Source organism: Pituophis catenifer, unplaced genomic scaffold (assembly GCF_029215685.1).
Source record: "Pituophis catenifer annectens isolate HBS135680 unplaced genomic scaffold, rPitCat1.0.hap2 SCAF_4, whole genome shotgun sequence".
NCBI classification, from domain to species: Eukaryota; Metazoa; Chordata; class Lepidosauria; order Squamata; family Colubridae; genus Pituophis; species Pituophis catenifer.
Window position 1 is genome coordinate 55,484,230 of NW_027256884.1, and position 24,780 is coordinate 55,509,009.

At 40.9% G+C, this 24,780-nt stretch overlaps 1 protein-coding gene and 1 long non-coding RNA gene across 4 annotated transcripts in view; one reads left to right on the top strand and one right to left on the bottom strand.

Annotated features, from left to right (window-relative positions):
• The window catches only part of LOC139317107 (uncharacterized), a 72,107-nt gene extending 67,698 nt beyond the window's left edge, over positions 1–4,409 (bottom strand). For 2 of the 3 annotated variants that reach the window (XR_011600412.1, XR_011600410.1), the window contains exons 1-2: positions 4,144–4,409; positions 3,418–3,562 (exon numbers count right to left, since the gene is read on the bottom strand). This is a non-coding gene — a long non-coding RNA (uncharacterized lncRNA). Of the gene's footprint in view, positions 1–3,417; positions 3,563–3,726; positions 3,957–4,143 lie in introns of those variants that run through there. The other variant, XR_011600411.1, reaches the window with a different exon arrangement.
• PTCHD1 (patched domain containing 1) overlaps positions 1–24,780 on the top strand; it is a 183,543-nt gene that overhangs the window by 136,719 nt on the left and 22,044 nt on the right. The gene's annotated exons all lie outside the window — the stretch shown is intronic.

Sequence of the window (24,780 nt, forward strand, 5' to 3'; positions counted from 1 at the left end):
CTGGTATATACAAACCTCCTGAACTGTTCCCTGCATGAATAGCTTCCCTCTGGTATTCTGAATCCCAAACAACATACTGTGCTGGCGTGAGAAGCATGCGAAACAAATCCTTCCAATCTTGTGGAATCAAATTATAGCCATTAGATATGCCCTCCACCAGTAGTATAGGTGGAACGCAAACCTGTCTCTGTGATGCCTTTCCTCAGTTCTCTCAAAACTTAATATGGCAAAGGATTCCACTGATATTGGGCTTGTCCCTGAGGATTAACTGTCTGTATGACAGGAAAAGCTTGGAGACCCTCTGTTATTTCTACCCCAGTGAGAGTTCCTTTTTGTTGCTCTTCCTGAAACCCTGCTCTGACAGCTGAAAACATCTCCTGTAAAGGAGAAACCGATAAGGGAGCTGTCGGGGAGCTACTTTCTTCTGGCTGTAGGGTAGCTGCAGCTGGCAAAGTCAGCTGAAAATAAGGCGGAGGGGGAGCAGACCCCTGATCAGAAGACAGAGAGAGAGATGGCGACGGTGCCTTGAGTTTATGAGTCCCCATAATCTCTACTGCTTCCTTACATTTTTGCCACAGCAACAAATCCTTTATTTCTGTTCGTGGCGGTGAGTGTAAGTGAGTTCCAATTTTAATCCAATCCTGCAAATCCAAGGTTCCGTCTTCCGGATACCATGGCCATTGGCAACCTATTTCATGTACTAACTGTTCTAACTTTCTGAACTTAATTCCTGCCATTCCATTACTTTTAAGTATTTTCCTCAGTTCTTGTGCATGAAGCTTCTGCGGAACTGAGATTTCCCCTCCCATACTCATGAAATTTTGGGAGCGAAGTTCGCTGAGGTGCACCTGGGCTTGTCTGGTCGAGTAAGCATAGGAAGTATCATGTCGGGGTTACCAGATGTTGTTTCGATGAAGAAAGACGCGTAGAAGATGGTTCACGGGAAGGCCCCTAGATGTGAAGGCACCTTGTTCAAGGCACCCTGACCCCATTCAAAAGGCTCCCTTTTATTGTCAGTTTACAACTCCCATGGCAAAACATTAATCAATGTTTACTTGTACTGATTGGCTAAAGAAAGCTCGTGAATTCCATATGGACCCCTCGTGTTTCCCTCATGTTCTTCCTGTGACAAACAATGCCTACGTGCTGGGTCTCCATGCCTTACATATCTGAGATAGGGTCTCTGCCAGACATCCTGTTTTAACATTTCTGATAAGATTAGGACTTTGTGTTGACGTTGTTTACCCAGCGTGGTTTGCCGACAACTGAGATCACACCATCCCCACACATACAATAGATACAAACTTAAGGTAAATTGCTCCAAATTCAATAGCAGAAAATACGACTTCAGCAACAGAGTGGTCAATGCATGGAATGCACTACCTGACTGTGGTTTCATCCCCAAACCCCCACAACTTTAACCTTAGACTGTGTACTGTTTACCTCATCCCATTCCTAAGAGGTCTGTAAGGGGTGTGCATAAGTGCACCTACGTGCCTACCGTCCCTGTCCTACTGTCCCCATTTATTCGTATCTGTTTCATGAATTCATAATCATGTTTAAACTTATATCTGTTATCTTATACATGCTTGACAAATTAACAAACAAACAAACAAACAATCTGGCAATACTTAACAGACAGGATCTAACGTTTTAGACAAAAATGCCATTGACTCTCTCTTTCCTCCCCACTTTTGTGTTAAAACCCTCAAAACCATTCCCTTATCCATGTAACACTAGGCTCTTTGCATACCAGTCTTTATTCAAAATAGCATAATTATCTATTCACAACCTACAATATTCAGTCAATCCTAGAAATGTCCTTAACTTCTTCAGGTGTTATTTTTGTTACTTCATTAATTAATTAAATGTCATAAGTATTTTATCTCTCTACATATTGTAATTTCAAATTCATCTCTGTAACAATTCCTAAAAGGGCAACAACTTGTGCTGCTAACAAAGAAAGAAACAAAATGCCATAGGATGGAGTACCTTGACTCAAAAGCATTCAAAATGCATGCAGACATAAAGACATAAAGGGGTGGGGGGTGGGGAGGTACGAAGAACAGCTTCCATAATCTTGAGTCAATACTCTGAAATATAGTTGGGTCAAACTTTAGTGTTAATTCTCTGTTTTTAGTCAAATAAAATGTCAGATTCAGATTCCATTCAGATGGAAGCAACTCTCATTAAGTAGGTTAAAAACATTTACTAAGCAAAGGCAGGTATTAGATGTCACCCTTTACCTCACCTTTCTCAGGCTGGCTCAGCAGAGAGAGAAGAAACACACAGCTGCAAAAAAAAAAAAAAAAAAAAAAACTTTCCTGCTTCTCTTGCTCTTCCAAGGAAAAAAGTCCTTGTGTAAAAGAATGACCTGGGAGGGGGGGTGGAATTCAGGGAGGAAAAATGTTTAAATTACACAGAATTGTCACCTCCTTTCTCCACAAATTTCTCTCCCACATCCTCCATGGGATTTTTCTCATTTCTTTTTCTTGCAAACACTGGCTATTGCCTTTTTCACTTATTTCACAACAATAACAAGAAAACCTTGCAACTATGGGCACAAAACATAGGTGAACCAATAATGTTGGATACATGGGAAAAGATATGGGTTAGAAATGTAAGATTCACACAAGCTCAAAACTTAAGAGAGAACTTTTACAAAATGTTTTATAGATGGCATTTAGACCCAAAAAAACTAGCCTGCATGTATCCAAATTTACAACCCAAGTGTTGGCGATGTGAGTGTGAAGATGCTACATATTTTCATATATGGTGGACATGTAAAAAAATTAAGGTTTTTTGGATAAAAATATGGTGGATTATTCAAAATATTTTAAGGGAAAAAATTAAATTAAAAATTAAAAAAACACAGGTTTTTTTGTTGGGAATAGTCACGGATTGTACTGTAATAGAGACTAAGTTGGTTTTGAATTTAATAACAGCTGCCAGGTTACTGGTGGCACAGTACTGGAAGAAGGAAGATCCACCTACCACTGAGGAATGGACATTAAAAGTTGTGCATCTGGCTGAGATGGCAAAAATTTCATCATATCTTAAAGATCATTCAAATGAAAGATACATATCAGAATGGAGAAGATGGATTGACTATATGCAAAAAAAGTATCCGAACAAGAAGATTCATATAGCTTATGAATGAAATATTTTTAAGTAGTTTATGTTTATAGTTCTTGAGTTATAAGGAGTTAAAGATTTAGGGAGAATATGAATGCAATAATTTGTTAGCATATCTTAGCTTTATGTTTGTGAATGCTATACCCTGTGCCTGTTCTGGGAAATCTAGGGAGGGGGGGTGGCGGGGGAAGGGGGAGAGGGAAAGGGTGGGGGGGAGAAAATGTTTGTATTTCTTATAAAACTTTTTAATAAATAAAAAAAAAAGAAAACCTTGCAACTTACTGTTTCTTTATATGAAAGGGATTCTCTCTGTGGAGCTCAACACACAGGCATTCACAGGTCTCAGGATCACTTCGCCTTATCACTCCTTATGAGCTTCGGGGCATCTCACACACACACTCACATTTGTACTGCAATCAGACTTTTTCTGTAAACAAACCAATCATAATTATTTCAGGGAGCTTTTTCATAAGCCAGTGAGCTGCATTTTCTAAATAACTTTTTGTGTATTATTATTAGAGGGTCTCATCCTGCAGATTTGGAAATGATGACACACAGACACAGACACACACACCCCATTAAACAACAGACCTGTGGAGGTTTTGTCCCTTCAAATTTCCATTCACGGACCCAGCTCAGAGTCTGGCCAGACGCTCCTTTTTCCCTAAGAGATTTCTCGGACCTTTTTGTCAGTTCAGAGTTGGTTAAAACCCTCCCCTGAGTCTCAAGCTTTCTAAGGGGATTTCTCAATAAGGGGGATTTCTCGGACCATTCCGTAGGCTCGAAGCCTGACCAAACCCTCCCTTCTTCCCTAAGGTACTTCTCAGACCTCCCCACTGACTCAAAGTCTGACCAAGCCCTCCCCTGAATCTAAAAATTCTTATTCCAACAGTCACACTCCTTTCAAAGCATAGGCAAACCTCTAGTAGGTATTTCCCACATCTCAGTCACACACACACAAGGCAACACTCCTCTATCCTTCCCTCCCCCGAAAAAAGTTCTACTCACCTAGAAGAGCTCAGTGCAAGCCTCTTTAACACATTCAGGTTTGGCTGGAATCAGAATCTGCCAGCAAATGACCAGGTCGAGGTCACCGGGTGAAATTTGCCGAAAGCACTCTTGACTTTGCTACTGGTCTCAGATGGTTTCTTCCGTCTGCCATAGTGAAGGCCACTGAACTACAAAGAAGTTCAGCTTGTGAGGAGCTGAATGCAGCTACCTCGAAGGAACGATGCCCTCGAGCCTCATGTTGGGTGCCAGAAAATGTAAGGTCCCAGAAGTTTCCCTGAGCCACTGAGATGCCAAGGAGAGTGAGACTTGAGACGAGGCTTGCAAAAAGAAGCAGATTTTATTTTTGGCCAGAACAAAATACTAGGTGAAACTATATCCAGAACACACAGACACAGTGCATGTAAGGAGTAGCCACACCTTGGGGAAGGTATTGTGTGTCCCTTTATACCTTCAGAGGCATCAGCTTAATACCCAATTCTGGCCCCTGGCCCATGCCTTCCTTTAGCAGTGCAGCAAGGAACAGGGGGGTTGAGTGCTTAGCAACAAAGGGGCTGGGTGCTTAGCAACCCCACTTCTTGAGATATCCACCAGGCATGGAGTTAGACAGAAAAACAAGATAACAGATAACAGAAGTTAGATCATTGGTAGAAGCAAATGGCAGAGGCAATTCCTACAATAGGATTACAAATGGTCCCATTGCATCCAAAATGCTCAAAAATACAGTTAGAGGTCTTGTTCTCATACTTCTCAGGTGGTTATAAGGAAGGTTGCTGAAGGACTTCCGGCGGTGACCTCAGCGTGTTAGGGACGAAAGGGACGGGGCTCCGTTCCTGAGTCGCTAATAATCCCACATCTGGAGCCGAAACAGGCGCTATCGATCTTGGAGGGATTGATAGTTTAAAGGGGAACGTCTTAGGACCTCGGAGGAGATCGCAACTCCTTCGAAGGTACAAGGCAAGCCCTTAATCCAGAGTGAGGAAAAACCAGCCTTTTGAGACTGGCCAGAGGCGCTGAAAACTGCGTGAGTGGGAAGCGAAGATTGAAAAAAGAAAAGAAGTCATCAACAGAGGACTTTAACCTAAAAAAACCCAAAAAGCATTTGATGAAGAAGCAGACGCTGGTGGCAGAGATACTGGGGAAAGACATTAGACAAGCAGCGGCAGAATGATTGGGCGGATTGGAGCCATTTTGAATAGATATGACAGCGCAAAAATCTTGAACAGCCGAGAGAAAAGAGAGAGCGACGAGAATCGCGGAGGATTCAACTCCGATATAACTGGATTTTATTGGGGTGGACTGGATCGAGAGGACTAAATTGAGAATAAGAATAAGAACAGATCTTGCGAGATTGAAGAAAATAAAGAGAGAGTGAGGAGAGCGGTGTGCTGGAGATCGGAAGGAGGATTTTGGACGGATTGCTACAAACTGATCGCATTGGACTCTATTGGCTTCGGTCGAGCGGATTGGACTAAATTGGAAAACCGAGTGTGAAATAGACTGAAGGAGAGTGTGGACATTGCATGGACAGAGACGAAACAAACTTTGATATAACGTATTTGAGCGGACTTTTAGAAGCTATCAATATTTCCACCATTTCCACTGACACTCTTCCAAAAAACTGGGATATATAACGATCTAATCATTAAATACTGAACTATTTAACTATTGAACCATTGAAACAACTGGTGAACAAAAGGACAATATAGCTATTAAAGGTCTGGCTTAATCTTATTACAACATATTAGAACGCAATAGAACTGAAAAGAATATTTAATAATTTAGTATTTTTTCTTTCTTCTTTTTTCTGTTTGTGACTATATAAGAATAAGTTGATTATAATAATAACAAGTTGATCATTCAAACAACTATAGAATACTATATGTGTGATAAATATATTGATTGAAAGCTAATTAATTTAAATAATTTAATACAGTTATAACAATTAAGATAATTAGAAATATAAACTAGAATTGATTTTAGAATTACTATAAATACTGCTAGTGAAATAGATCTCTTAATTTGTAATTAATTTAAGAATAAGGTAATTTATGAATTGCTAGAAACGTGCCCGTTCCCCGCTGTCTCCCCCATTTCTACCTTCCCTCCCCCTGCTTTTCTCTTCCTTCTATATATATCATTATATTGCTGATTGCTGATTAGAAGTATTTCCACTAATATTAATTCCAACAATAACATTCCATTTAAGCCATTAACATAAAGTAGGCAACACATAATTATATGAAACTGTGGACAAGACTAACACATATAATAGACATGACTACTTCAAGTACATCAACTACCATTAAAACAACCAAAAAGGTACCCCAAACCCAAACACTACTGGTGGCCTCCCCAGTACAGCAAAAGACGGGAGAAGAGAAGACCAATACTATCATAGGCATGCAGAATATACAGGCTGCCCTCGCAATGATACAAGAGGGAATGAAAAGGATGGAAGATAAGATGACGCTAAATCACGATGAAACCAGAAAAAAACATGAACAATTGCGACTGGATGTAGGGGAAATCAAAGATGACATTAGAAACATAGATGAGAAGATAGTGAAAATCCAGCAAAATATCATAGAAAATAAACAGAGAATACATAAAGTGGAGGAAAAAATGGAAGCTACAGCCTCTAGGCTGGAGAGGATGGAGAACCAACAAATGATGAGGAGCCAAGACACCGAAGATGCACTCACATTTCTTGAAATGGAGAAGGCATCCTTCTTTCTTAGATTCCAAAATATAGAAGAACAGAAAGATGAAGACCTGGGCGAGATTATGATCGAAATACTGGCAAAGGCAACGCACAAAGATAAAGATGAAATTAGAAATGGAATTGATGAAATTTATAGAGCCTTTACAAATTACGCAAGGAGAAACAAACTCCCCAAAGAAGTCCATATTAGGTTTACAAAAAAAAAAAAAAAAATGAGAGAAGAAATATATAGAAGAATGAGAGAGGAGACAGTCATGTACAAAGGGAGGGAAGTTCTAACATTGAAACAAGTACCGAGAAGAGCCAGAGACAGGAGAAGAGACTACAATTTCTTAAGTAGACAACTGAATAAACTCAAGATAAAATTTAGATGGCTCATACCGGAAGGCCTACTTATTTCATGGGAAGGAAAGAAAATCAGAATAGATACAATAGAAAAAGCTCAAGACTTTGTGGACCAACATCTAGGAAATGAAGGAGAACAGGAAAGCAGAGATAGTAGAGAAGAACATAACCCAAGTGACCAAGAGATACAAATGACAAACAAGGAAGACAAAGAACAAAAGAAGGGAAGGTTGGAGAGGGAGGAAACAGCGGGGATTTCACAAAGAATTACAAGAAACACAACAAAACTCAAAATAACAGACAAATAAACACTAGTGGAAATGGAAGAAGAAATAAAGCTCATTTCCATAAATATAAATGGTTTAAACTCACCAAGCAAAAGACATCAGATGTTTACAAGGTTGCAAAAATTAGAGGCAGACATAATCACATTACAAGAAGTACACATAAGAAAACAACAGAAAAACCTACTTGAAAACAAAAAATTAGGAGTAATATACACATCTTTAGGAGATTGCAAAAAAAGGGGAGTGGTAACATATATTAGAGATCACATAAGATCTAAACTGATTTACACTGATAAAGAAGACCGAGTCTTAATGGTAGAACTAAAATTGGAAATAAAAACAATATTGTTAGTAGCTATTTACGCTCCAAATGGAAACCAATCAGATTTTTACAAAAAATTACATGACAAACTAAAGGAGTTGGACTACGAAAATGTATGCATTGTCGGCGACTTTAATGCGATAGTAAACTTACGAGAAGATTACCACAGCACTAGAAAGAATAAAAATAAAAGGAAGACATTGCCACAAACATTCAAAGATTTAGTACAAGAAATGAGCCAACACGACACCTGGCGAGAACTAAATACCAAAACAAAACAATATACATACTTTTCTGGCCCACATCAATCGCTGTCCAGGCTGGATATGGCTTGGATGACACCTCAACTAAGCAAAGAAACACACGAAGTAGAAATTATGTCTAGTATATGGGCCGATCACAACCCTATCAAAATAGTCTGGAAAGGTTTTCGAAAACAGAAGAGATGGAAAAACAAGTATAATAAAGGAAAAAGAATATCAGCAAATGATAGAAAAGGAAATCAAGATATTTCTACAGATAAATACAAAAGATACAACATCGTTACAAAACCTATGGGATATCACGAAAGCCTATATTAGAGGCCTAACTATTGCATATGTGGCAAGAAGGAAAAAAGAGAAACAAAGAATTAGAAATGAATTATTGGCTGTATATATCGCTCCATTTTCATTCCACCTTCTAGGAAGGGATTTGTGGGATGAATTAGATTCAGTATTAGCTACCTTAAAGGGTAAAAATTATATTAGCTGGAGATACTAATGCAAGACTAGGTACCTCAATGAAGAGCTATGCTAACCGAGGCCTGGTACCAACTGGTTACTTTTATAATGAGTTCACTTGGTCCTCAATGGACAAGAGGACCAATAAATATGCCCAGAGGTTAATTTCCCTGCTGTTTATGAATGATATGCAAGTATTTAGTGGCTCGAGTGATGGGTATATATATCCCTATACTTTCTCGTCCAACAAAACCTCAACCTCTATCGATTATATCTGCACTTCCTCTAGTTTAGTACACCATTTTTCAGAAGTAAGCTATATTTAGAGAGGAAAGTGACCACTTTCCCATCACGGCTCTGGTTTCACTCTCTTCAGAAGTTAGGCCTCATTCAAGAGAGGAAATTGACACCTTAGCAAACACCCGGGTTTATAACTATAAAAGGTTATATTGGCACAGACTTGATGTCAAATCTGTCACCACTTATTTGGGCTCAGACGAAGCCAGTCACCTAGCAAGGGAAATCTCCCAATCTAAGCCCGGAGATAACACCCCAATGCCAGCTTATACAGAGCTAACTTCTACTCTTAAGAACTTAATGATCCAGAACGATAGAAAAGTAGATGGGATCTCTAGAAAGTGGTTTGATGATGATTGCCATAATTTGAGGTCAAATCTAAGAGGCGCAGTTAAGAAAGTTAACCGATCCAGACAGGATGGTGATTATTCAAATATGGTTCAACTCAGGAGAGCATACAAATCCCTCCTGAAAAACAAGAAAAGTAGCTATAACACCAGGATGTGGAAAGAGGTAGAAATGGCAACGAAATCCCAATTCCCTACGATCTTTTGGCATAAGATAGCCGGTATATTAAAACAACGTTCCCCATTTATGGACACTGATATATCAGCAGTAAAATGGGAGAAGCACTATCTTGCTTTATTTGATGGTAACAATACAACAAATGTCTTGCAATTGGATATCCTCCAGCAAGAATTAAGGAAATGTCTGGAATGGACACCAGTTACCCCTACCGAAGTTAAGCATATAATTCAATCCTTAAAGGCCGGGAAGGCCCCTGGAGAGGACTTGTTGCCTCCTGAACTCTTTAGGTCCAACATTGACTTTTGGGTACCGGTGCTGGTAGCACTGTTTACTTATATCGATAAAGTAAGGATAATCCCTGAAGGGTAGAGGTTAGCTATAGTTTTTCCAATTTTTAAGAAAGGTGACAGAGCTGCCCCATCCAACTACCGACCCATCAGTCTTCTTAATATAATTTCAAAAATGTATACGAAACATCTCCTAAATAAAATAGAGGACTGGTGCTTGGATAAGGAAATTCTGGCAAATGAGCAGGCAGGCTTTAGATCAGGTAGGTCTACCATAGACAATTGTTTTGTCCTTTCCCACTTAATTAATAAATACAAGACCCAGGGGAAAAAGCTGTATACCGCCTTTATTGACCTTACTGCTGCTTTTGATTCTATAGATAGGAACCACTTGTGGAGGAAACTACAAGTTATGGGGATGGACCCCAGACTTATTTTGTTGATCAGGATTCTCTATACTAATACGGCAATTAGAGTCAGATTTGCAGCAAATGGGGCCTCAACAAACAGCATACCGACAACTAGAGGAGTGAGGCAGGGCTGCCTGCTGGGCCCTACTCTTTTTAACCTTTATATAAATGATATCCCAGCGCAGCTAGATGATCTTCTGATGCACAGCCCCCAAATAGGCTCTAGATTTATTAACGTATTAATGTATGCCGATGACTTAGTGTTGTTTTCTAGAACCCAAATAGGAATGAGGAGACTTCTTGACAAGCTCACACGTTACTGTACTGCAAACCACTTGACTATAAATGTAGCTAAATCAAAAGTTTTAGTCTTTGGCAATAAGAATAAAAAGCACAATTGGCAGATTAATGACACAAAAATCGAGCAAGTTACCCAATATACTTATCTCGGAATTGTTTTTTCCAGTGCAGGAGGTTGGACTCCACACCATCAATACCTTTCTCAAAAGGTCAGAGCAGGAGCAAGCCTAGTATCCAAATTAAGTAAACGAATCCAACCAACCTCCATTTTACCTCTTCGTAAAGTCTTTCAGGCTAAACTTGTTCCGATCATGCTCTATGGTGCTGAAATTTGGGGTCTTACAGAGGCCCCCATATTAGAGAGAACTCAAAATAATTTGTTAAGGAGGATGCTTGGGGTAAACAATTCCACTTCAGCTGCAGCCGTCAGAGCTGAATTGGGACATTTCTCACTGTACACCTATACAATCACTAGGGTGGTAGCCTACTGGCTAAAAATGACCCAGATGGATGCCAGCAGACTCCCTAAAATATGTCTAGAGGAACAGCAGATTTCAAATCCTCAAAGGTATTCCTGGCTAACCCGGCTGTCAGAAATATTGAACCGATATAGCGTAGGGTTCCCGTTGTGTGACACACTGAACCAAGTTAAATAACGGATTAAAGATATACATGGGCAAATGGACATGGCAACCCTTTCAACTTATCATTCCCTTAAACTGACACCAGTTAAAACAACTTTCACTCTGGAAAAATATTTACATTTAGAAATGCCATCAGTGGAGATGGCATTGTTAAGTTTAGATTCGAACTTCTAGATATCAACGTTAGATTCGGCCACTATCGGAAAATCCCATATGACAAAAGAATATGCATATGTGGGGTAAACGTCATGGAGGACACGCCACATATAATATTCGAATGTAGTCTCTATCAAGAAGTAAGAAAACAATATCTGTCCCCAATTATAAGTACAAGGGTTTAAGGCACCCTGTTATTAAGCTGCTTAAGACCAGCTGCCTGCAATTACTGCAGGGTTCGAATCTCGCCAAGGCTCAAGGTTGACTCAGCCTTCCATCCTTTCTAAGGTAGGTGAAATGAGGACCCAGTTTGTGGGGGCAATAAGCTGACTTTGTATAAATATACAAAAGGATGAAGGCTATTGCTGAGCACATTGTAAGCCGCCCTGAGTCTTCGGAGAAGGGCGGCATATAAATCAAATTAAAAAAAAAAAATTTCCCCACTGGAATATAAGCCAGAAATTAGCATTTCTGTTGAGGGCTGACTCTCCTCCCCTGGTAAGAGCGATCACTCGATACCTTAAAAGAATGACGGCAATACGAGCCAGTTATATCAAAAAACATTTTATCAATTGTAAGGAAGATGAGCTCAGTTAGAGAGGAGCTATCCTATTTGGGTTATCTAGTCTTGGCAACTTAGCTATTGAAATTTGATATTGAAAAATTTTAATGTCATCTATCATATATTTTTAGATTGCTATTTTTGTAACTGTTTTATCTTTTTCCCTTTTTCTTTTCTGTTTTGTTTGAAAAGGCCTTCGGGCTATTCAATAAACTAAATGAATTATTGGAAGAAATTAAGACAGAGGAAATTAAATTACAACAGCCCAACAACACGATTGTGCTACAAAAGCTAAATTTGGCCAAACACAAACTGAATCTAACCACAAAAACCGAATTGGCACAGAAAATAAGAATGGTAAAACAAATTAATTTTGAACACGCTAACAAAACTGGACGCTGGTTAGCATATAAACTAAAAAAGCAAACAGAAAAAAAGAATTATACACCAACTCCAAGATGAATCAGGAACTGTTTACCACACACATCTGGAGAAGAAAAACATAGCTAAAAAATTCTTTCAAAAGCTTTACCGCCAGGAAGAGGTCCCGGAAGATCAAATCAAAAAATACCTCCATAAAACCAATCTCACGCACTTCACAGAAGATCACAGAGAGATGTTAAACTGGCCCATAACAATGCTGGAACTAATGGAAGCCCGCAAAAAACAAAAGATTCCGTTGACAGTTGCAAAACAAAATGGCAGCTCAGAGCTGAAACTCCGAGGCTAGGAGGGAGATGTTTCAACATTTTCAAGAGTGTGGGGGTCAATTAACCATCCACAGACCCCCCTCCCAGCAAGCTGAGGTATTTTCGGCTCAATAGAGCTGTGGATGGAGCCCAAGGATAAAACCCGAGCCGAGCCTGAAGATCAGCTGTTTGTCAGTAAAAAGACTGAGAGCGGTGGGGAGAATGTCAACATCAAAGCCTGGCTGTCATGACTGGGTCAACCACTGAGTCTAATACAGCTGATGAAATGGTTGGCGAGACGGTGGCAACAGCGACTCCGGATAGGGTGTTGATAATGATGCCTGGGCTAATAGGCGCTGCATGTAGCAACACGGCGGCAATGATGTCTATGGCAAGGGGGGTTACCACAATGGCGAGGGGAATGGCGCTAATGGCAGCGACGGCGACGGCAACACCAGGAGGCTGCAAGGAAGCCCTCGTTGTTAATAGAGGAGAGGGCAATGCTGCAAAGGCTATAAATGTTAGGATCCCTTCAACCTCTAGGGATCTGTTGCACTCCTCTTTCTTGAAACTCTGAGGATTTATTAAACTAATTGAACTAAGTAGCCTGAGCAAGGTGATGGATAGGGACTGAGGATTACAAACAGGAGATGATGACTTACTCTCCCCCTCAACTGTCCCTCTCTCCTTTATCAGATCTAGATCTAGATCTATTACGACCACTCAGCGTTAACTTGCAATCTTAGATCGATCTGCAGCTTTATTTACCACCTATTCCCCAAGATTACCCTGATTATTTAACCCTAAATACTTTGTCCAGTGGCTCTGCCTTACTTTTTTTGATCTAATCCTCGGCCATCGCTGGTATCAGGACTGGAGGAGATACAGAAATCGAGAGTCTTGGATTATGGGGAGATAGACCACCTTCTCTTTGTTTGTTTCAAATGGTTTGGTCGCTGTGAGAGGACGTCCCTTTGAGACCTCTATCCCCACCTCCTTTGGATGGACTTACTACAACCACAAGACTTCCCATCGTCGTGAGAGGGCGATGATGTTCCGATGTATTGACATTTGTAACATACTGGTCTCCCTTTTACATCTATTTCCTCCCTTATTTTAAATTACCTGTCTTAACCATCTCTAACACTCTTAGAAGAAAATGATCCTTCATCTCCTTCAACTCGCTCCTATCTTTGATGTATTCAACTGTGGAGCTCCTTGCACTGTGAGATTCCCCCCTCTCGCATGTCTGGCCCTCTCAGTTATCAAGGGCTGCCCTTGAGGACGGGTTTTGGAACCCTGAGAGGTGGTTTGCAAAAAAACGACGGCTTTGGGGGTTTTTAGATAAATCTTTAAGTTCTATTTTAAGGGGTTCTGGGAGGGATTGTGGGAATGGATCTGGGGGATCCATAAATCCACTGAAAGGGGTAATGGGTCTGATAATCATGGTGGGGAGGATGGGGACAGAAATCTGACAAGGATGCAGGGGGATGAAGCAATGGGCATTAGTATAGTAAGTGGGAGGGGCAGATATGACGGCTGCAGGGGGCCATATTATGTTTCCGGAGTGCGCACTCGTTGTTTACGAGCAATTGCCCACTCCGACCCCCAAAGCACTGCTCATTTCCTGGGTTGTTCAGAGTCTCAGACCCTGGGTCTACGGCTGATGTTATGTAATGCCAGGTCAGTGGTAAATAAAGCCCCCCTCATTCATGATCTTATTTCAGAGGGGGGTGCTGACCTGGCAGGGATTATGGAGACCTGGTTAGGCCAGGAGGGAGGAGTTCCCCTTGTGGAAATGTGCCCGCCAGGTTTCCGTGCATTCCATCAGCCAAGGACTCAGGGAAGGGGTGGGGGAGTGGCAGCAATCATTAGAGAAAGTCTTTGCCTGAGGGAGGCCACTGTTCCTCAGATAGCCGGATGTGAGTCCCTCCTTGTGAAGTGGGGTCGGGGGATTCAGATGGGCCTACTGATTGCATACCTGGCTCCCTGCCACGTAACAGCGGTCCTGCCTGAGCTGCTCGACATTATAGCCGGGGTGGCAGTGGAAACCCCCAGACTTATTGTTATGGGGGATTTTAACCTGCCATCCGCTGGTGAGATGTCGGAGACGGCTCGGGAGTTCATGGCTTCCATGACGGCCATGGACCTGACCCAGGTAGTTCAAGGCCCCACCCACTTGGGGAATCACACTCTGGACTTGATTTTTGTCTCTGATCAGTGGCTGAATGATCTAAGAATAGGGGATATAGACATCAAGCCCTTGTCATGGTCTGATCATTCTCTCCTTCACATGGACTTTCAAGTCACTTCCACCCACCGCAGGGAGATGGAACCAACCAAATGGTTCCGTCCCAGGCGACTGATGGACCCCGAAAGGTTCCTGATGGAGCTTGGGCCATTTCCTGAGACTCTGGCTCACAACTCGACTGAGGACCTGGTGGTCGCCTGGGACAGGGCGGCTACTGGGGCCTTGGACCGCGTTGTGCCTTTGTGGCCTCTGACCTGATGCCGATCTCGTCTAGCTCCTTGGTTTTCCGAGGAGCTGAGAGAGATGAAGCATCGGAAAAGATGCCTGGAGAGCGATTGGAGGACAAGCCGATCTGAATCTGACCGAACACAGGTGAGATCTTATATTAAGACCTACCTAGTGGTGATAAGAGCGGCGAAGTCTAGCTACTTCTCCGCTCTTATTGCATCTGCAGAGAACCGCCCAGCTGCGCTGTTTAGGGTGACCCGCTCCCTACTTCAGGTGGGGGTACGGGAAGATCCCTTAAAGGGTTGAGCTGAGGATTTTGTACAATTCCTGCATGATAAAGTCGCTCAGATTCGGGAAGGCCTGGACTCCGATTGGGTAGATCCAAGAGAGGAGACGGGGGCAGGTCTTGAGAACGTTATCTGGGAAGAGTTTGACTCTGTGGCTCCTGAGGACGTGGACAGGATTCTGGGCAAGCTTAACGCTGCCACATGTTTATTGGACCCGTGTCCCTCCTGGTTGGTACTGGCCTCCCGGGAGGTTACACGAGGCTGGCTCCAGGGGATTATAAATGCTTCTCTGAGTGAGGGTGTCTTTCCCGCCACCTTGAAAGAGGCGGTTGTGAAGCCCCTCCTCAAGAAGCCTTCCCTGGACCCGGCTATATTATCAAATTATCGTCCAGTCTCCAATCTTCGCTTTGTTGCGAAGGTTGTTGAGAGTGTGGTGGCACAACAACTACCCCGATACCTGGATGAAGTTGTCTATCTGGATCCGTTCCAGTCGGCTTCAGGTCACGATACAGCACGGAAACGGCATTGGTCGCATTGGTGGATGATCTCTGGAGGGCTCGGGACAGAGGTTGCTCCTCTATCCTGGTCCTATTAGATCTCTCAGCAGCTTTTGATACCATCGACCATGGTATCTTACTGCACCGGCTGGAGGGGTTAGGAATAGGGGGCACCGTGCTTCGGTGGTTCTCCTCCTTCCTCTCTGACCGTTCGCAGTTTGTGTTGGCAGGGGGGCAGAGGTCGACCTCGAGGCACCTTATTTGTGGGGTGCCACAAGGGTCAGTCCTCTCACCCCTTCTGTTCAACATTTATGTAAAACCACTAGGCGAGATCATCCGTGGTTTTGGGGTGAGTGTTCATCAGTATGCTGATGACACACAGCTATACATCTCCACCCCAGACCACCCCAATGATGCCCTTGCTGTGATGTCCTGTTGCTTGGAGGCCGTGCAGATCTGGATGGGGAAAAACAAGCTCAGACTCAACCCCTCCAAGACTGAGTGGCTGTGGCTTCTGGCATCCCGGTATAGTCAGCTAGTACCATCACTGACAATAGGGGATGAGATCTTGCTCCCCAAGAGAGGGCCCGCAACTTGGGTGTCCTCCTGGATTCACGGTTATCTTTAGAAGATCATTTGACTGCCATGGCCAGGGGTGCCTTTTATCAGGTTCGCCTGATCCGCCAGTTGCGTCCCTTTCTGGATCGGGACGCCTTGCGCATGGTCACTCATGCCCTAGTTACCTCCTGTATGGACTACTGTAATGCTCTCACATGGGGCTCCCCTTGAAAAGCACCCGGAGGCTCCAACTGGTCCAGAACGTAGCCGCGCAGGTGATTATGGGTGCAGCTCGTTACGCCCATGTAACACCTCTCCTACGCGAGCTGCACTGGCTCTTGGTGGTCTTCCGGGTGCGATTCAAGGTGTTAGTTATCACCTTTAAAGCGCTCCATGGCTTAGGACCTGGGTACCTACGAGACCGTCTTTTGCCACCAATAGCCTCCCACTGACCAGTTAGTTCTCACAGGGAGGGACTACTCAGGGTACCGTCGGTCAAATTATGTCACCTGGCGACTCCCAGGGGGAGGGCCTTCTCTGTGGGGGCTCCAACCCTTTGGAATGAACTGCCCCTGGAGATACGGAATATCCCTGATCTCCGTGCTTTCCGCCGTGCCCGGAGATACGGAATATCCCTGATCTCCGTGCGTTCCGCCGTGCCCTCAAGACCCTGATGTTCCAACAGGCGGGGCTAAACATACGAACATGTGAATGATTTTTTAAATGTTATCTAATTCTGGGTTTTATTTAATTGACCAAACAAAGTAATAATTTTAATTAGCAATTTTATGATGTTTGTGTGTCTATATTTTTCTTGACTGTACACCACCTTGAGTCCTACGGGAGAAAGGCGGTATAGAAATATAATAAATAAATAAATAAAATAAATAAATAAAAGAACAATAAGACTCCAGGACTGGATGGAATTCCTACTGAATTCTATAAACTTTGTTCAACAATCTATAGATCAAATACTGTTACAAGTTTTTAATGAAGCATTGTTGATAGCTGAAATTCCCAAATCCTGGACAGAAACTATTATTACATTAATACACAAAGAAGACTCAGATCCGACGCAAATTAAAAATTACAGACCAGTTTCATTACTCAACGTGGACTATAAGCTATTCATGTCAATACTAGCTCAGAGACTCAAAGCAATAATACATAACTATATACACCCAGACCAAAACGGTTTCATACCTAAAAGAGAAATCAGGAATAATTTGAGAATGATTATAAATATTCTGGAATACTATGATCAGAAGGTAGATAGAGAAATGGCCATAATCTCCCTTGTTGCCCAGAAGGCCTTCGACAACTTAAATTGGTCTTTTTTCATAAAACAACTTGAACTAATGAACTGTGGAGAGAAATTTCTTAACCTGATTAAAAAAAATTATTCCCAACAAACAGTAAAAATCTCAATAAATGGTGACATGACACAAATTTTTGATATTCAGAAAGGAGTACGACAAGGATGTTCCATGTCACCGCTAATATTTATAATAGCATTGGAGGTATTATTAAATGAAATAAGGAATGAGGAAGAAATCAAAGGACTCAGGATCCAGGGAGAGGAGTACAAATTGCTCGCCTTTGTAGATGATGTAATTTTCAACTTGGAAAACCCAAGACGATCTGGACCCAGACTGATGTCGATGATAGAAGAATACGGGGAAGTTGTGGGCCTCAAAATAAACAAACAAAAAACAAAAATAATGATGAAAAATATGACCCAGACACAGAGATTGGAATTAGAAGAAGAATTAGGAATCCAAATAGTAAAGAAGATAAAATATTTAGGTATTTGGCTGACGGCAAAAGCAATCACGATCAACGAAGACAATTACATGAAATTACTAAAAGAAATTAAAAAAGACCTGGAAATCTGGAATAGGTTACAATTGTCATTGATGGGCAGAATCAGTTCAATTAAAATGAATATATTACCGAGAGTACTATATCTATACCAGGTAATACCATTAGATCCAGGAAGGGACTTCTTCAAAAATCTCAACAAAATCACAATGACTTACATATGGCAGGGAAAGAAGGCTAGAATTAAGATTAAAGCGCTACAAGACACACGAGACAGAGGAGGCCTTGCAGTACCAGACTGGGAGCTATATTATAAAGCAGCCGGATTGATCTGGATCAAAGAATGGATGAGATTAGATGACAAAAGAACTTTATATCTAGAAGGCTTTGATCTCATACGAGGATGGCACGCCTTCCTATGGGATGGACCAGACAAACAACACATGTACTTCCAAAGACACATAATTCGGGCCTCACTCTTCAAGATTTGGCAGGGAATCAAGAAAACTTATTATACTAAAATACCAAAATGGTGGTCTCCGATGGAGGCATTGATATTTCCAAATACTCTTGAAATAGGAAAGATGATGCGATACCAAGATTTACTGAATCATGAAGGAGAACTTACTCCAAGACATCAACTCCAAAATGGCGATATAAATATTGATTGGTGGCACTATACTCAAATATATTCAAGATACAATGTGGATAAAATCAAATATGGAATTGCAAAAGAGGAAGGTTGCTGAAAAGACCTTCATCTTCTTTCTTGACTTTTGACCTTTTGAGTAGGTGAAATTGCAGTAACTATAAAATAATCTCATCAAAAGAAGATGGTTTTGAGATCCATTTCCTTCTGTTTTAAAATTGGCTGTCTCCCATGCATGTACATGTATGTATAAATATATTCTTAATATTCTGCTTAAGTTCTAATAATACCAACTAATTTTGCAAAGCCATGTATTAATGATTAAACTAAAATCTATAAAGGGTTATCAATATTTAATGTCAGGAATTTATACTTAAGCAAGGTGTTCTCAATCAATTATTTGGAAAAGTTTTTCAGTTTTATTTCTTATATGCATAATATAAAATGTACATTTTCTTATACATAATTAATCCTACATATACATGTTTTTCTTAAAGAAAGCATTAAAATAAGGCATTTTAATTACATTCAGAGTTGCTCTTCTACCCTTTCTTCCCTCATTTTGCAACAAGCCTTTTTCTCCTCTTTCCCTTCCTCCTCTCCTCTCCTACTTTCTTTTCCCTCCTCTCCTACCTCATCCTACTTCCCCTTCCTTTCCCCCACTCCTCTCTTCTTTTTTCCCTACTCACTTTCTCTCCTACTCCTATCCCCTACCCTTCCTTCCTCTCCTTTTCCCTTTCTTCCATTCCTCTCCCTCCCTCTCCTCTTCCTACCCTCTACTCCTCTCTCCTTTCTATCTTATTTGCTGTGGAATATTTTCCTTGTTTGGTATCTGAACAACTCCTGTATTCTAATAGTATATACTTTCTTTCAATTTCTTTTCAGATTTATTCTATCAGTATTATCATCATAATTGTACACTTATTCTTATTATCTTCTTTCTTTTTTTTTGAATTTTTTATTTTTAAACACAAATTTTTAAATACATTTACAACGTAAATACATGTAAAAACACATACATATACATCAATACAATACACACACAAAGAAAAAAAGAAAAAACTATCCTAAGAATAGGATATCCTATTCTAATAGAATATCCTAATAGAACTATCCTATCCTAAGGCTCAAGGTTGACTCAGCCTTCCATCCTTTCTAAGGTAGGTGAAATGAGGACCCAGTTTGTGGGGGCAATAAGCTGACTTTGTATAAAATATACAAAAGAATGAAGGCTATTGCTTAAAGCATTGTAAGCCGCCCTGAGTCTCCGGAGAAGGGCGGCATATAAATCAAATTAAAAAAAAAAAAAAAAAAAAAAGAAGCTATCACATCAGTGGTTGTTTTCTAATTTACCTATTATTTCTTTATTTAAAAGTTTGCATTTCTGCTTATTTGTGTCTTAACGTAATTGTGCATTTCTAAGCATAGTTTTCTGCAAATCGTACTAATTATTTATAACTACCATCCTACTGTTTTCCTCATGTGCCACTTTCTGTACTCTTATTTAAGTTTTCCTAACATCTTATTTTACTGGCCCTATCTTTCCCTCCAGCCATGAGTACCATCTTTGCCAAACTATATAATAATTGGTATCTTCCTTCTCTTGGAGCTCTTTAGTGAGTCTATCCATTTCTGCACATTCGGTTATTTTTGCAATTATTTTTGCTTCTGTTTGTAGTAGTTCGGATTTCCAATTTTGGGCGTACAATATGCGTGCTGCTGTCAAGATGTAGATGATAAGGTATTTTATCTCCTTAGTATATTGTGGTGTAGTCATTCCAAATAGAAAAAATTCCGGTTTCATTTCAACTTTTTGTTTGGTTATTTCTTCAATCATTCTCTTAATTTCTTGCCAGTAGTGTTGTGCCTTTCTACAAGACCACCAGAGATGGGAGTATGACCCCTTTTGCGACTTGCATTTCCAACACATTGGTGATGTATTTGGAAACATTTTAGCCAAATGTGCCGGTGGGAGGTGCCATCTGTAAAATATCTTATATAGGTTTTCTTTGTATGGGATCGACATTGTCAATCTTATGATTTTCTGTCCATAGCTTATCCCATTTGTCCAGTTCTATGTTATGACCTATATTTCTTGCCCAGCTTATCATGTTTTCTTTCACCGTTTCCTCCTCTAATTTATACCTTAGTAAGTAACTGTAAATTTTAGATATAATTTTCTCGTCCGTGCCTTTTAGTATTTTGTCCAATTCATTCGGTTCGGTTTGGAATCCATATTGTATCCGGTCTGCTGTGAATCTTGACTCTATTTGAAGGTATGGCCACCAATCAATAACTATACCTCGCCTTTCCAGTTCTTGTCTCGTGCTCAACTGCTCAACAGTTCTTGATATTTCCTCATCTTTCCTATTTCTATAGTATTGGGGTAGATTAATGCTTCCATAGGGGACAGCCGTCTCAGGATTTTACTATAATGTTGCTTTCTGATGTTTTTCCACGTTTTGTATAATGAACCTCTGATTAAGTATCTCTGGAAGTACCCGTGTTTTTTGTCTGTGCCTTCCCACAGAAAGGCGTGCCAACCTCGACTCAAATCCCTCTAGATATAGTGTTCTCCTGTTTGTTAAGTCTATCCATTCTCTGATCCAATTAAGTGACGCTGCCTTGTAGTATAACTCCCAATCCAGTAGATTCTAGCCTTCTTTGCTTGCCAAATATATTTCATTATTATTTTGTTAAAGTCTTTGAAAAAATCTTTTCCTGGGCCAATTGGTATCACTTGAAAGAGATAGAGGAGTCTTTGTAATATGTTCATTTTTATTGAGGCTATTCTACCTAGTAATGTACCTTGTTCCAAATTTCCAGGTCTTTTTTAATTTGTTTCATCAATTTAATATAATTGTCTTCTCTAATCGTTGTTACTTTTGTGGTGAGCCAAGTTCCCAGATATTTTATTTTCTTAACAATTTGTATTCCTAATTCTTCCTCCAATTTTATCTCTTGTGTCTTGGTCATGTTTTTGGTTAGGACTTTGGTTTTTTGCCTATTGATTTTGAGTCCCGCCACTTTGCCGTACTCTTCTATCTTCTCTAATAATTTGATTCCTGCTGCTTCTGGTTGCTCCACTATAAACACCACATCATCGGTGAAGGCCTGTAATTTATATTCCTCTTTCCGTATCCTTAGTCCCTTTATTTCTTCTTCCTTTCTTACTTCATTTAATAGGACTTCCAATGATATTATGAACAGTAGGGGCGATAGTGGGCATCCTTGTCTTACTCCTTTTTGTATATTTATTTTTTCTGTCATATCCCCATTAATTGTAATTCTTGCTGTCTGGGAGGAGCATACTTTCTTGACCATTTTTAGAAATTTGTCGCCGAAATCCATAAACTCTAGTTGTGCTATAAGAAATTTCCAATTCAAGTTGTCGAATGCCTTTTGGGCATCGAGGAAAATTAAGGCTACCTGTTTGTTAAATTTTTGCTCTAAATATTCTAAGACATTTAAAATTGTCCTCATATTACTTTTTATTTGTCTCCTTGGGACAAAGCCATTCTGATCCGGGTGTATATAATTATGTATGATTGTTTTCAGTCTTTGTACTATAATTGTCATGAATAATTTATAATCGACATTTAACAGAGAGATCGGTCTATAATTTTTAACCTTGGTCGGGTCCGTATCTTCTTTGAGGATAAGTGAAATAATAATTTCTGCCCAAGATTTAGGTGTTTCTGCTTCCAGCAATGCATTGTTGAGAACCTGTAGAAGTAGTTCGTCTATTGCAGTTTGACAATTTTTATAAAATTCAGTTGGAATTCCGTCTGGGCCTGGGATCTTATTATTCTTTTGTTTCTTTCGGGCTTCCGTCAACTCTATCATTGTGATCGGTTTGTTTAGTATGTCTCTGTGGTTTTCTTCCAATTTTGGTATATTTACTTTTTGCAGGTATTCCTTAATATCTTGGTCTTGAATCTCATCTTGTGTGTAGAGATTTTGGTAGAATTCCTTAACTATGCGCTTTTTATCTAGGTTCATATTGTATATTTGTCCTGCTTCATCTTGTAGTTGGTATATTATTCTCCTCTCCCTCTCTTTCTTCAGTCTTTCTTTTTCCCCCTCCCATCCCCCTTTTTCACTTACTCTGTTGTCATCTGGGTTCTATTTCTTTTTTATCCTCTCCCTCATTTAACTTTCTATTATCTAAATCATTTATCTATCCTCTTATCTTCATATTTCTTTTCTAACCTTATATAAAATCTTCCCCATGTCTTGAAATACACTGATTCCTCTTTATTTCTTATTCTTAGAGTTAATCTATTCATTTTCACACAGTCTAAAATATTTTTTATTACTTCACCTTCTGACGGAATTTTTTCTGTCTTTCAATTTTGTGCAAACACAATTCTTGTTGCTGTTATTGTATGTATAGTTAAATACACATCTTCTTTATTATAGCTCTCTGGGAGAATACCCAATAAAAAAACCTCTGGTTTTAATTCTACAGATTTATGTAATATTTCTTCCAACCATTTCTGTATTCTAGACCAATAATTTTTTGCTTCTAAATGATCACCACATATGATAGTATGATCCCAACAAATGCAAACATTTCCAACATTTGGCTGATTTATACTTAAACATCTTTGCTAATCTTTCTGGTGGCATATGCCACCTTTAAAACATTTTATATAGATTTTCTTTATATGCAGTTGCCGTTGTCAATTTATAATTCCTTTCCCATAGTTGTTGCCATTTCTCTAATTCTATTGCATATCCAAAAATTTTCGCCCATGTTATCATTGTCTCTTTTACCTCTTCATTTTCCAATCTAATTTGCAACAAATAATTATACATTCTCCGAAGTGAAGAAATGCCAGTCAGACTGGGGAGACGACTTCCTCTATCCAGCGTGGACCGGGTCTGCATAAATTTAAATAGCTCCGCCCTCTTGTCCCAGTGTTTCGACTCAGTCCATGCTGGATGGTCGTGTCTTCCACCCTTTCCAGTCAATTTGTCACAATTAAGAATCGTTTGGATCGTTTCTTTTCCAAATTTACATTTCTCGCTATTGGAGGTTTCCTGATTGCCGCCAGCCAGGGCTCCGGCTTGGAATCTGTCGGCTGACAGATTCCCTCGTTAGCGGCCCTTTTTTCCTCCTCCTTTTGCAAGGCGCTGCGTTTTAAAGGCGATTAGCCCAGCAGCCGCTTCTACAATCGGAAAGCTCCTCTCCTTATCTGATCGCATTAATAGCCTTGAGCTAGTGATCCCGTGGCTTTGCTTCCCAGACCGCTGCAGCCACTGAGAAATTCTACGGAGCAATCCTCCTTATCTGATCACTTTCTAGCCTCGAGCTAGCGATCTCGCTGATTTGTTTATGGCAATGCTGCAGCCGCTGAGGAGTTCTACGGAGCAGAGCCTCGCTCAAAGTAAGTCTCTCTGGGGCGGTTTATTTTGGCGCGCTTGGGACGGCGGCCATTTTAAAGGACCTAACTCAACCTCTGGCAATGGCTGACAAGAATCAGGGCCGTAAACGGCCTCATAAATCTTCTTCCTCACGCCAAGACCGTACTGCCCTTGATCCCTTGGAGGGCCCATCAGGCTTGCCCCAGCCAGCGAAGAAGCATAAGAACAATAAGGCTTCTTCCTCCCATGCCACCTCAGCCCCCTCCAGAGAGGAGCAACGGTGCCACAAGGCTATGGAAAGGGCCTTTAACAAGGCGTCCTCAAAAGCAAGGCCCATTTCTCCTGAGCGCCCTGCTCCAACATCCTCCAATTTAGAGCCTGTTTCCCAGGATGAGGCCCGCAGTGTGAGGAGCCTATCACCAGACTGCCCAGTCCCAGTGGGCCCTGCCCTTCCTCCGGGCAAAGAACCTCTTTTCCAAACTGAGGCTGGATGCATTTCTTCTCCCAGCTCACCTCAACCGGTCCAGTCCCCTGCTCAGGTGATTCCTCCACCCCCTCAGGACTCTATTCCTCAACTTCCAGAGGCCTTTGAGGCTCTTCTCACCAGAGCTATCTGCCAGGGCTTTGTCCAATGCCTACAACAAGCTGGCCTTCAACCTCCTCCCCCTGTTCCAGCCCCTTCCGCCACCGGGGGGCTTCACC